Source organism: Adiantum capillus-veneris, unplaced genomic scaffold (genome assembly GCF_014529385.1).
Source record: "Adiantum capillus-veneris isolate H3 unplaced genomic scaffold, ASM1452938v2 Hic_scaffold_445, whole genome shotgun sequence".
Taxonomy (NCBI): Eukaryota; Viridiplantae; Streptophyta; class Polypodiopsida; order Polypodiales; family Pteridaceae; genus Adiantum; species Adiantum capillus-veneris.
Genome location: NW_028221532.1, coordinates 52635 through 57723, shown reverse-complemented (window position 1 = coordinate 57723; position 5089 = coordinate 52635). Strand labels below are relative to the sequence as shown.

At 43.0% G+C, this 5089-nt stretch overlaps 1 pseudogene; it reads left to right on the top strand.

Moving 5' to 3' along the window:
- Nucleotides 1–532: 532 nt before the first annotated feature.
- LOC147416855 (uncharacterized) lies at nucleotides 533–1054 on the top strand (annotated as a pseudogene).
- Nucleotides 1055–5089: the final 4035 nt, after the last annotated feature.

The following is a 5089-nucleotide window of genomic DNA, read 5'->3' as shown; positions in this document are numbered from 1 at the left end:
AAGAATGCAATTGCTTTCATGCCCTGGGCTGCCCGCAAATTGAGCTCTCTCTCTCTCTCTCTCTCTCTCTCTCTCGACGTAGTAACGTTGTCCCGCTTCTCGAATGCTGGCGGTTGGGTGTCCTCAAGTCATTTAGGTCCCGCAAGCTTGCGTAGCATTAATGTAACTCTTGTAGAAATACTTGGTTTTGTAATTTATAGGCTGGCTCGGCAGCCTATCCTATCGATGTAACTTTTTTTATTTCTAATACAATTCTCTGCACTTATGGTTAAAAAAGTAAAATAAAAAAATGAAAATGTTTGCAAGGCTGGAACAAAAGCAACGCCTTAGCTCCTTTGGCTGCATGCATTTGCCTTTAGTTCACATTTTAATTACGCCTTTAATTAAAATGTGAACAGCATGATAGAAAAATGCCCGACTGATCTCGGTAAATCGTATTAAAAGCAAACACTTCAGCAATAAGAAGAGAGAATGGAGATCCAAGTAGAGAGATGGCGTGTAGATCAGCGCAGCAGGTACGTCTGGCAGTTAATGTGTTGATGCTATTCACGATGGCGCTGTCGACTCCGCCACCAGTGGCTCAGCTAGGGGCGCGGATTCTGAAGAAGAACATCATACCGGCGTTCGAAGCGTTCAACGTGCTGTCGATTCAAGGGGCCAGCAGCAGGGCTTCAACGCTGTGCGCTGCGGGGGTAATACTGCGGGTGCTCGGCAAGGGCCGTTGCAGTTCGGCGACATTTTCTGCTTTGACATGCCGCTGCTCAAGGAGCAGGACGAGAAGTCGGAGCTTCTGAGGCACTTTCACCATGTCGCAGCTGACGGGCGGGCGCTTGTTCGTGGCGGAAACTTTTATTGTCAACGGCACCAGCCTGCCCTTCAAGGGCGTCTTCTCTGCTATAGGCATCGAGAACGTGGGGCAGCCCAGCAGCAAGCCCATCACGGGCGGCACCGAAGATTTCCAGGCGACTCCTTCACCACCCCGCTCGGCGGCGCCACCACTGACAAGTTCGGCAACGCCGTCTTCTGGTTTAAATACGAGTTCGTGTTCAAATAATTAAATGGGGCGCTGACTAATGCTGCTTCCATTTGAGTCCAAAAGAATACTTATGCTCCATACACTTGTATCGTTCTTATGATTCATCATATGATGGACATTTGTTGTACTTTTGGTTTCAATAGGTCATTTTGACATTTTTGGAGATGATCTCTCTCTCTCTCTCTCTCTCTCTCTCTCTCTCTCACCACACACACACACACACACACACACACACACACACACACCCCCCAAGTGTGCTAGATTGGTTAAGCCATTTCCCTCGTGAGTAAAAGGTCTTGAGTTCCACTCTCCTCATTGAATAGATCTTTCAGGTCTCTTGGGATAGTTTCCTACGATGTTAAAATTCTTTATTCTTCTCTTCTCTCTCTCTCTCTCTCACACACACACACACACACACACTCACACACACACACACACACCCAAGTGTGGTAGATTGGTTAAGCTATTTCCCTCTTGAATAAAAGGTCTTGAGTTCAACTCTCTTCATCGAATAGATCTTTCAGGTCTCTTGAGATAGTTTCCTACGATGTTAAAATTCTCTTCTTCTTCTTCCCCTCTCTCTCTCTCTCTCTCTCTTCCCCCTCTCTCTCCTCTCTCTCTCCTCTCTCTCTCTCTCTCTCTCTCTCTCTCTCTCGCGGTGGGAACCGGACCTAAGCTTGAGGTGCTTGTCGTGCTTGATGACTAAGGTGCTTGAGGTGCTTGTCATGCTTGATGGCTAAGGTGCTTGCCATGATTAACGAGGAAGGTGCTTGAGAAGCTTCCTATGCATGGGGGGTAAGGTGCTTGAGTCAAAAAGAGACCCTACAAAGGAGGGGAAAGCCCCAAAGTTAGGGGAATCTTTGACTTAACCTCCCACTCACCAAAGGGCACCCTTCTCTCAAGGGGCATATGGGACACATGTCAGACTCTCCCTATGATTAGCCACATGGTGTGCTTGAATGCTATTGGATAGGCTAAAGAGGGGTCCAATGAGCTTCTAGTTCCATTCAACAGATATCTAGATATTTTCAAGCTCTCTCTCTCTAAGGGGTAAGGAAGACACTTGTCCAAAGACTACCCATGTACTTGAAATGCATGGTGCATATGATTGGCTAGGGGGAGAGGGGTCCAATGAGCTTAAGGCAGGAGCAAAACGTAGAACTCGCTCCAAGCAAGCAAGGGGTGTGCTAGGGGGGTATACACCTCTCACACACTCATTTTGTGGATTCATTCTCACTTGGTAAAAGTAGAGGAACTCCACCTCCTTCTCTAAGCTTGTGAGAAGTGAGAGCCTACACCAACATTCTTTGCTATGGAATGCAAATCCAACCAAGAGCCATGCTTCAATTCTTAAGCTTGCCATCTTCTATATCTTCATTACTATGCTATTATGTATGCTAGAAAGAAGAGTGATGATAAGTGAGGAACTATTTCTTTCTCCTATGGAGTGTTTCTTCTTCCTCTTCCCTACCCTCATTCCCTGCTATCTCTCTCCACCTTCGGAGGTGTTTGAGTCCTTGGCACTGAGGCTTGGGATATTTAATGCTTTCTACAAAGTTTATGTTATGCTTGTGATGCATGAAGCTTTCCATCTTCATTGCATCACCGAGATCACAAGGAGCACAAAGATTGTATTGTACCAAGTCTCTCTTGATGGGAGAAACTATAATACAAATGCCTATTGGAAGGGGGACCGGCTTCGTATGAATCCGTTCCTCAATTGTTGTCATGTTCTCTAAACTCTCTCTCTTGCAAAAGTATTCTTCATGCCAAGTTAGCTAAGTACCATGTTTATGTTGCTACCATCAATAAGTTCACCATCTATGCTCACAAAGTAATCTCACAAAAGTGCTTCATCTAATTCCCTAATTCCGCTATTCTCAAAGTTCATAGGCCATTTCGATTACATAGCAATGCTATTTTATGTCAAAAAAAATGTGTCATTGTGTGTACCTAGATGTGGTCTATGTTCACATTCTATTATGGCTCTAAAGTTTTAGCACATCTATCTAGTCATTTTTTCATGTAATTTCTATGGCTCACAATGGGTAATGTTTAGTTTCTTTCACAAGATCTTTTTATACATCTTTTCCTTCATCTTGCATGTCCACTGAGCATAAACTAAGCCATGAGCATTGGCAAGCACAAAAACACTCCAATCATGGATATACAAGCTTGGATAAGTTTTTTGCTAATTCATGCACACCGGGTGTTATGCGGCCTACTATCCACAGAGACAATCTTTTATTTATCATTGGGAATCTCCAAAGGATGTATGGATTGCCTAGCAATATTGTGAGTGATCGTAATCCCAAGTTTAGCAGTCACTTTTGGAAGGTTATGTTGAAACAGTTAGGAACAGAACTCAATCTCATTATTGCAAATCATCCAAAGATAGATGGGTAGACGAGATGATTTAATGATGTCTCAAAGGATATGCTATTAGCATACATCAGTAAAGAAAATCCAATTGGGACGATAATTGTGCAAAGCATGGGACTACTTCGTTTAGTCCCTTCATGCTTATGTACGATTTTCAAACTAAATCCTAAGTATGATGGGGTTGGCTATTGAGAATATTTGGCAAGTCAATGACTTTATATAAGATCATATATGCTGAAAGTTGATGACTTTATTTGAGGCTTGGATATGCTAAAAGTTGCTCCTCAAAATGTTCAACAAGTATATGATAGATCAAAGAGGTATGCCGATCAAAAACTTCGGCGAGTCACTTCCATAAAAAGTTAAGAAGGGGTATTCTTACATATTTTAGAACCTTCAAATGGTCTAAAAATTGGTTATCCATTAGCAACCTCTTAGATGTCGTGGCATGCACATTCAAAATACTAGAGCAATTTGGAGATGTAATCTTCACACTCTCATATTCATCCCGTTTTATGTAAGCCATTAGCATAGAACCCTTGCATATGAACAACAATTTCATCACTCAAGATGTTCTTGTTGATTTCAATAACCTTCCACTCAACTGCAAACCTACAAGTATTCTTGACTATCATGGTATAGCTCAAGTAGTAAAACATTAGTGTTCTTATGAAGACATATTCCACTTATGTTTTTGAGGATGGAAATGCTTCTCCAAGGGGGAATTTATAATACTAAGACAAGGGTAGGACCAGAGGGGGTCCCAACCCTAGGCAGGGCTTGCTAGGCATGTACGGTCTAGGGGAGTCCAAAAGGTAGGCCACGAGCTTATAAAGGATTGTGGTTGGGTGAAGAAAGGCATGCCCTATTTACCTCTGGCCTTTCATCCCCCCCCCGCCCCCGCCCCTTCTTGTTTCTGCTTTAAGGTATTCTCGCTTGCAAAGCTTATAGGAAAAGATCCACAAACATTGCAAGAAATGACAAGGAGGAGGACTGTCATAAACAGAATGCCATAATTGAAAAAAAGTGAACACCTTGCACGGGGCTCCACGTGGCCTAAAAGGGTCCCTATGATCTCTAGGGCCCATGAGGTTTTACAGAAAGACATGCGAAATAGCCAAATTAGGGGTGTTATTTGGCCCAATATGGGAAGCCCCCTATAAGGTGATTTGGCAAGGATTGAGTTGGTGCAAGAGGTCCTCGTCCCTTTTGTTAAAGGTAGCCTTACCTACAAATCTCAATAGTATTACAAAGTGGTAGGAAACCATTCACAAACAGTGCAAGCAATGACGAGGATGGGGTGGCATGCGCAAGATGCCAAAATTGAAAAAAAAAACATCTTGCAAGGTGGTTTACTTTGTAGCCAATGTTGTTAGAGGCTGGTTCTTTGGTTTATGTTTTTGGTCAAAATTGTCATAGATATTTAGTTGGCCTTCTTTGGGGGACTATTATATTCAAAATAATATCCTTGATGGGTAGTATGGTGCATCTGATAGTTCCTCTCTCTCTCTCTCTCTCTCTCTCTCTCTCTCTCTCTCTCTCTCTATCACAATCGACTTGTTGTGCTAAGTTGAGCTTTGACAGAGAGATCCTCTTTTAATCCCTTAGATTTAGCAAGAAAACTAGTTCAATGTTTTGAATTAGTGAGGGCAACGTGGGTAAGGGGGTAAT